The sequence below is a fragment of the Tupaia chinensis genome, unplaced genomic scaffold, assembly GCF_000334495.1.
Source record: "Tupaia chinensis unplaced genomic scaffold, TupChi_1.0 Scaffold000671_1, whole genome shotgun sequence".
Classification (NCBI taxonomy): domain Eukaryota; kingdom Metazoa; phylum Chordata; class Mammalia; order Scandentia; family Tupaiidae; genus Tupaia; species Tupaia belangeri.
The window spans coordinates 5,980,054-5,988,602 of record NW_006160193.1 but is presented as its reverse complement, the minus strand read 5'-3'; the positions used below and the strand labels follow the sequence as shown (position 1 = coordinate 5,988,602).

Sequence of the window (8,549 nt, the reverse complement as noted above, 5' to 3'; positions counted from 1 at the left end):
TACAGTGCCCTTAGATCCCTCACGCTAGCTTTGTTTGCTGGAGGCTGAATTATCGGTAGAAAATCTTCATTTTTCCTGTCCCCTGCAATGACTAGTTAGCAGGAGCCATGAGGAATCCTCTTCTCAATTTTATAACTTTTTTATACATAGCTGTTACATGTAGGGCAATCTGTCTTTAAGTAGTGGTAAATTACTCTTAAAGAAAAAAAGGAATCCTAAATAGTTTTTCCCTTCAATTTAAGCGTCTTGTTTAAATAAACTTCTTGTTAAAAATAAATAAAATACAATAACAATAATAATGATAATGATAAATAAAATTAAATAAACAATTTTTTAAAAAGAGTAGGTAGGAGACCAGTAGGTGGTGTAATGGTTACATCACTCGACTCTCCTATACCTGACCAAGGTTTAAGTCCTACACCCAGAGGCTAGAAACCCAGAGGCTTGAAATGCCAGGCTCCTGTGCGTGCATGCCCAAATTCCTATGAGGAGAATGGAGAAGAAGGGATTATGACTTGGTCATCCACCCTGGGGAGTGATTTCTCACTTTCCATCTCTTTCTGTCTCTCCGGATAGTATATGTGCCCTATAGGGGAAAAAAAAATCTCTCTTTAAATAAAAGGAGGAGGCTGGCAGGTTGTGTGGTGGTTAAGGGCGCTGGACTCCTACATGACCAACTATGGTTCAAGTCCCAGACCTGGAGGCTTGATTTATTTTTCCCCTCTCTCACTCACTTTCTTGGTCCATCTCTGGTAAAACTGAAAGAAAGAAAAGAAAGAAAGAAGGAAAGAAATGATAATTTTTTTGGAGAGGTTTTTGCTATAGGGTACGTGTGCTTGCCAGAAAGACAGAGAGACAGAAAGCAAGAAATCACCCTCCAGGAGGGATGACCACATCACAGTCCCTTCTCTGTTCTCCTCTCCAGATCTTGGGCATGCACGCACATGTGCCTGGCGTGAGTTTAAGCTACCAGGTCCAGGACTTGAACCACAGTCGACTACATGGGAGTCCAGCAACATAGTCATTACACCAATTGCTGGTCCCATAAAATAATTGTTTTTAAAAAGTATTTATTTATTTATTTAATTCCATTTGTTGTTATTATTTCTTTAATTTGACCAGAGAGAGAGAGAGAGAGAAAGCAAGAAAGCAAGTCGCCAGGTCCCAGATTCAAACCACAGTTGGCCATGTGGGATCCAGCACCTTTAACCACCATACCACTTGCTGGCCTTAAAATTTTTATTTTTGGGGGGGAGAGGTTTTTACTATAGGGCACATGTACTTGCCAGAAAGACAGAGAGAGACAGACAGAAAGTGAGAAATCATCCCCCAAGGGGGATGGCCACACCACAATCCCTTTTCCTCCATTCTCTTCTTGGGATCTTGGGCACGTATGCACACGCGCCCAGCGTGAGTTTAAGCCTCTGGGTCTGAGACTTGAACCGTGGTTGACTACATGGGAGTCCAGCAACATAGCCATTATGCCAACTGCTGGTCTCCTTAAAATAATTCTTTAGGCCATCCCCTCTGGGGGGTGATTTCTCGCTTTCTATCTCTGTCTCTCTTTGTCTGTCTGGCGAGCCCACGTGCCCTATAGCAAAAACCACTCCAAAAAAAAAGGAAAACAAAAATTCTTTAAAAAAAAAGTTTTGAATTAAAGTACAACTGTATTTTGGTGAAAAATTTTTTGAAATCCATATATTGTTTTTTTTCTTTAAAGAATTATTTATTTCATTTTATTGATTATTGTCTATTAATTTGACCAGAGAGAGACAGAAAGTGAAAAAGTCAGCTGCCATATATGCCTTTGTAATGATCTATATTCTAATAAAGCTAGTAGCCCGTTAGTAATTCCTTTTTTGGCCAGCCCATGCTGTGGTGTTAAGGCAACTGGATTCCACATAGCTAACTGCACTAGAAAGGCTAAAAAAGAAAATTGGAGCCAGCTGGTGGCATGGTGGTTAAGCCAACTGTGCAGTTCAAGTCTAGACTCAAAGGCTTGAAAAACACACTGGGCACATGTGCATGCATGCATGTCTCAAAATCCCAACAGGAGAATGGAAAAGGGATTGTGGCATGGCCACATTCGGGGGGGGGGGGGGGGGAGTTTTTGGTCTTTTCTTTTGGGGGGGTATTTCTTGTGCTTTCTCTAGCTCTCTGCAGTTAGCAGATGTGCCCTGCAGCAAATTAAAGAAAGAAAGAAAGAAATCTTCCCCAAAGAGCAACAAGACAAAGGAATCATAGAAGAATTAAAGATAACAGAGTAGGGGCCATGGGACCAACAGATAGTTATGTCACTGGATTCCCATGTAGTTGACCGCAATTCAAGTCCTGGACCCAGCAGCTTAAAATTCACACCAGGCGTGTGTGCGTGGGTGCCCCAAATCCAGAGGGATTGCTGCATGACCACCCCCCCCGGGGGGGTGATTTCCTAGTATGTGGTTTATTGGTTAAGGTGGTAGAACTTCTACATGGCTGACTGCAGTTTGACTTCTGGACCTGGCAGCTTGAAATTCATGCTGGGCACATGTGTATGCATGCCCAAAATTTTAGGAGGAGAATGGAAGAGAAGGAATTTTGGCATGCCATCCCCCCGGAAGATGACCTCTCATTTTCTTTCTCTTTGTCTCTCTTTTTTTCTAGGGAACACACATGCCCTATGGCAAATAATAATAATAAATAATAAAATAAAGGATCACTTGTCCTAAGAGATCTAATATCCAAACACTGGAGGAAGAAATCATCCACAAACTATTCAAGAAAATCTTCTAGAACTGAAGCACATGATTACAGTGTGAATGAGCCCACCAAGTGCCAGTAGAGTGGACAGGAGTTCATCTATACTGATGCACATTCTTGTGACAGCTTGGAGCACTTGAAAAGAAAAAATACCACAAGCTTCCAGAGAGAGGAAAAGTCATATTTTTATGACTTTTATGGGCCTAAAATCAAAATGGCTTCAGAGCTTTAAACAGTGACACCAAAAGTCATTGCACGAGCTAGAATGTGAGCCTTTTTGTTTGTTTTGGACAAAGAACTGAACGAGACATGCAAATAGTGTAAGGAAAAGTTCGTTTATTAAGTAAAAGTACACTTCCAAGAGGTAGGAGCAGGCCTGAGTGGACAGAGAAGGAGTGGCTCAAAAGGCCAAATATGAGCCCTTTGACTTTATGGATCTTTGCCTCTGTTCCCTAATGAATCTCTAGTGCTTGGAGGCATTGTCAGGCAGGTACTAGGTTCTCAGTGAAAATACATTAAATGAAAGAGAGCAGTGGAGAAATGGCTTCAAAATTCTGAGGAAAAATTTTTTCCATCCTATAACTAAACCCATGCAATGCATTAAGTATAAGTGTCAAAGACATTTTTGAACATACAAGGTCTCAATTTACCCTCCATGTACCCTTTATCAAGAAGCTAACAGAGGGACCAGCAGGTGGCGTGGTGGTTAAGGTGCTGGACACTCCCACATGGCCAACCAGGGTTTGAGTCCTGAATCTGGTGGCTTGCTTTCTCACCTCCTTTCTCTCTCACTCTCACCCTCTGTCTCTCTCTGGTCAAATTAAGAAATAAATGAATGAATAAATAATAAATAAATAATTATTAAAAAAAAAAAAAAGAAGCTAAGAGAATGGGCTAACTGGTGGCATAATGGTTAAGACAGCTGAGTCCCACATGGCTGAGCACATGGTTCAGGTCCTGGACCCAGCAACTTGAAAAACATGCCAGTGTGTGCGTGTGTGCATGTCCAATATCCTGAGAGGAGAATGGAGGACAAGGAATTGTGGTGGTGCCATGCCCCCAGGAAATGCTTTCTCACTTTCTCTCTCCCTCTGTCTCTCTTCCTCCCTCTGGCGAGCACATGTACTTTACAGCAAAATAGATAAATAAATAAATAAGAAGCTAAGAGAAGTTATGCTCTACCAAAATAAGAGTGTAACACACATGCATACTGCAAAGAAAGATAAGAGTTATAGGAAACAGGAAATCTAATCTGGGAGAGAAGCAAAGGGATCCTCTAGGAAGATGGTGAAAAGAAGCTCCGGGATAATAGCTCTGCGCTGGATGTAAAGGGCAACCACAGGTTCAGGCATTCACCAAGGTGCCCCTTGTCATTGTAATACCATTTTGCCCAAGAACAGAGTGCCCTGGTTTGGAGCCCAGATTCTTACCAATATGTAACTTGTCCGGGCCATGTACTGATGAGATTCCTGCCCTCCCTTCTTCTTCCTGCCAGGTGAATTAACTGAGAAATTCATTTTACTCCATGGAAACATTCTGCTTGGACCTACTCTTGAGAACTGGAGGTAGGCCAAGATGAACTAACAAGCAAAAGATACAGCAAATTTCACTTATCTCGCCATTCCTGAGAGATATCCTTACCCTGATCCGTGCCACAATCCAGCCAAATGCTGCAACTGATGTGACCCATGTTTCCCAGTATGATTTTTTTACTTTGCAGTGTGGGGATTCCCCCAGGCTACCCCCAGCTTCAGGGATTTGCTAGGACTGTGAGGACCTGGCCAACAGTTGCAGTCAAGGCTATGACTTATGACAGTGAAAGGACACAGGGAATCAGCCCAGGGAAAAGGCAGCGGGGCACATTCTGGAGGAAGCTAGCATGAACCAGGAGTGCTATCCTAGCAGAGACACACACGATCACTCCATTCCTCTAGGGTCAGATTGTAACAACACGTGAAGTGCAGTCAATCAGGGAAGCTCGTTAGAAACTCAGCACTTGGGTTTTTTACTGGGGGCTGGTCACATAGCACTCTCTGCCTAGCACATGCCAAAATTCCAGAAAGGGAAAGCAGAGTTTAGCATGAACCATATTACTTGCAAAAGCATTTTTGTAAAGAATTACTTTATTTGGGGCTGGCAGCTAGTGTGGTGGTTAAGGATGCTGGACTCCTACATGGCTGACTGCAGTTCAACTCCTGGACTGGGTAGCTTACTTTCTCACTTTCCCAATCTCTCTCTCACTCTGTCCCTCTCTGGTCAAATTAAATAAATAAATAAATAAAGTTAAATCAAGTAATTCTTTTAAAAAGAGAGAGAGAAAGAGAGAGAAAATGAAAAAGCATGCTGCCAGGTCTGGGACTTGAACTGTTGCTTGCTACATGGGAGTCCAGCGCCCTCAACCACCACACCACCTGCTGGCCCCGCAAAAGCATTTTAGGGACAGTGAGCCTCTCAGCATTGAGAGAATGGCAAGAACTCTCCTGAAATCCACTTCTCAGATACCAGCCGAGGGCCAGCCTTGCAAGAAGACCCTTCTGGGGAGAGCAAGCCCAGACTCCTATGCTACCTCTTATCTATTCAATTGCCCACTGAGCTTACCCAGGAGGGGATCCTATAAACAATTAGGGAAACTATGACTTGAAACCCTGATTCAGTTTATAATTTCCTGGAAGTCTTCACTATGGTACTGGAAATGCTGCATTTTTCTTACATGTGCTTGCCAATTACTTTTTGTCTGTCTGTTTTGGTTACCAAAATGTATTGTTGAGAGATGTACCAAGGTATTAAAACCAGAGGAAAGCAAGGGGATGTATGGTGTTTTTTTTTTGTCTACCAAAACCCCTTCTGCCATGATAACACAGTTATAATCAGGTGCATGACATGCAGATGGACCGCATTTCTCACTCTCCCCTGAAGCTATGTATGGCTATGTGAGTAAGGTCTTGCTTATAGAGCCTGAGTAGAAGAGATGTGCTGCTTCTAGGTCTGGTTCATTTATCTATCTATTTATTTTTATTACCATAAGGCATGTGTATTCATGAGAGAGAGAGAGAGAGAGTGAGTGAGAGGGAAAGAAAGAAAGAAAGAGAAAGAAAGAAAGAAAGAAAACACCTTTAGTAGGGCATGGTCATGCTGCAATCCTTTTTCCTCCATTTCATATCCTGCCAGGATTTTGGGCTTCCTTAACCACTGTGCTACAGGGCCAGTCCCATTCTGGTTCTTTTTTTTTTCCCTTGAGATTTTTTTCTACAGGGCATGTGTGTGCTCACTGGAGACAGAGGGACAGAAGGTGAGAAATTACCCCCAGGGGATGGCTACGCTTCAGTCCCTTCTCCTCCGTTCTCCTCTTGGGATTTTGGGCTTGCACGCACAGGCACCGTGTGTGAGTTTTAAACCGCCTGGTCTGGGACTCAAATTACAGTTGAATATGTGGGAGTCCAGCGACATAGCCATTATACCATCTGCTGGTCCACCAGTCTGGTTCTTAAAACATTGTGGTGTGCTCACCTCGGCAGCACATGTACTAAAATTGGAATGATACAGAGAAGATTAGCATGGCCCCTGCTCAAGGATGACACGCAAACTTGTGAAGCGTTCCATATTTTAAAAAAAACAACATTGTGGTGCCTCTCCCCTAATTTCTTTCCCATTCCTCTGACAGCACCCAGAAGTGCCAAAAGATACAACTTTAACCACAAAGAAGACAAAATGCCATAGTGACAGAAGAAAATGAAGACTTAAAGAATCCAGTTCCCGGGACCAGCAGTTAGCATAATGGCTATGTCGCTGGACTCCCACATAGTCGACCGCGGTTCAAGTCCCGGACCTGGTGGCTTAAACTCCCGCCGGGTGCTTGTGCGTGTGTGCCCAAAATCCCGAGAGGAGAATGGAGTAGAAGGGATTGTGGCGTGACCATCCCCCCTGGGGGTGATTTCTCGCTTTCTGTCTCTCTGTCTCTCTCTGTCTGGCGAGTGCACGCACCCTATAGCAACTCCAAAAAAAAAAAAAAATCCACTTTCCTGTATAACCACATAGAGCAAGAACTCTCCCACCAACCTGCACTGTTCACATGGGATTGGCATATGAGGGAAAAATGAACTTCATTTTTTTTTTTTAAGAATTTTTTAGGCACCGGCAGGTGGTGTGCTGGTTAAGGTGCTGGATTACCACATGGCCAATTACAGTTCACAGTTCGAGTCCTAGACCTGGTGGCTTGCTTTCTGACTTTTCCCTTTCTCTGTCTCTCTCTGACCAGATTTTTAAAATAACAACAAAAATTTAAAAAGAAATAAACTTTTAATTAAAATTATTTTTTAAAAAATATTTATTTTACTTAATTTGCTATAGGGCTCACCAGAGAGAGACACACAGAGAGAGAGAGAGAGAGAAAGTGAGAAAATAAACCTCTGGGTCTAGGACTCAAACTGTGGTCAGCCATGTGAGAGTACAGTACCTTAACCCACACCATCTGCTAACCCCTTAGACATATTTTGTTTGTTTTTGGAGAGACTTTTATTATAAGGCATGTGCATTCACCAGAAAGACAGAGAGACAGAAAGCGAGAAATCATCCCCCAGGGAAGATGGCCACACCACAATCCCTTCTCCATTTAAAGGGGATTTTAGTCATGCACACACACGCACCTGGTATGAGTTTTAAACCACTGAGTCCAGGACTCAAACCGTGGTTGAATACATGGGAGCCCAGCAATGTAACCGTTATGACATCTGCTGGTCCCAAACTTCTTTTTTTTTTTTTTTTGAAGAGGTTTTTGCTGTAGGGCGCATGCGCTCGCCAGAAAGACAGAGACAGAGAGATAGAAAGCGAGAAATCACTCCCTGGGGGGATGGCCACTCTGCAATCCCTTCTCCTCCATCCTCCATTCTCCTCTTGGGATCTTGGGCATGCACGCACACATGCCTGGCATGAGTTTAAGCCACTGGGTCCGGGACTTGAACAGTGGTTGGCTATATGGGAGTTCAGCAACATAGCCATTATGCTAACCGCTGGTCCCACAAACTTCATTTTTTAATGTAGTATAGAATATCTTTGTTACAACACTTTATCTCCCTCCCAAACTAATACAAAAGTATAATACAGGAGACAGAAAGAATGGTGGCTACCTCAAGGATTTGGTAATGTCTGTTTCTTAGCATGAATGACAGGTACACTGGTACTTTTAAAATTATTTTATTCTCATATATTTTATATACTCTCTTTTCTATGTGTATATATATATGTATGTATCATTTCACTATTTTTTTTTGGAGAGGTTATTTTGCTATAGGGCGCATGCGCTTACCAGACAGAGAGAGACAGAGACAGAAAGTGAGAAATCACCCCCCAGGGGGGATGGCCACACCACAATCCCTTCTCCTCCATTCTCCTCTCGGGATCTTGGGCACGCATGCACACGCGCCCGGCGTGAGTTTTAAGCCACCGGGTCTGGGATGCGAACCACGGTCGACTACGTGGGAGTCCAGCAACATAGCCATTATGCTAACTGCTGGTTCCTCATTTCACTATTTTTTAACTATTTTTAAATTTTTACCGTAAAGCATGTACACTCACTAGAGAGAGAGCGAGAGGGAAAGTATGAAATCGCCTCCCCCCCCCGCCCCCAGGGGGGATGGCTGTATCACAATCCCTTCTCTTCCATTCAAACATGTGTTTGGCATGTTTTCACCCTGTTAAGTCTGGTACTTGGATCGCATAGTCAGCCATGTAGGATCTAACCATCTTAATCCCCATGCCACCTAGCTGGCCCCCAGTTGTGGTTTGCTTTCTGGCCGGTGGATTGGAAAACACTC

At 43.3% G+C, this 8,549-nt stretch overlaps 1 long non-coding RNA gene and 1 other non-coding gene across 2 annotated transcripts in view; both read left to right on the top strand.

The window, feature by feature from the left end:
- The window catches only part of LOC114009934 (uncharacterized), a 17,582-nt gene extending 12,711 nt beyond the window's left edge, over window positions 1-4,871 (top strand). Inside the window, exons 2-3 of the long non-coding RNA XR_003551332.1 lie at window positions 2,644-3,006; window positions 4,235-4,871. This is a non-coding gene — a long non-coding RNA (uncharacterized LOC114009934). The remainder of the gene's footprint in view (window positions 1-2,643; window positions 3,007-4,234) is intronic.
- A 1,367-nt stretch (window positions 4,872-6,238) lies between these two features.
- LOC114009947 (U6 spliceosomal RNA) lies at window positions 6,239-6,345 on the top strand. Its single transcript, XR_003551345.1, has one exon. It is a non-coding gene; the product is annotated as a U6 spliceosomal RNA (small nuclear RNA).
- Window positions 6,346-8,549: the final 2,204 nt, after the last annotated feature.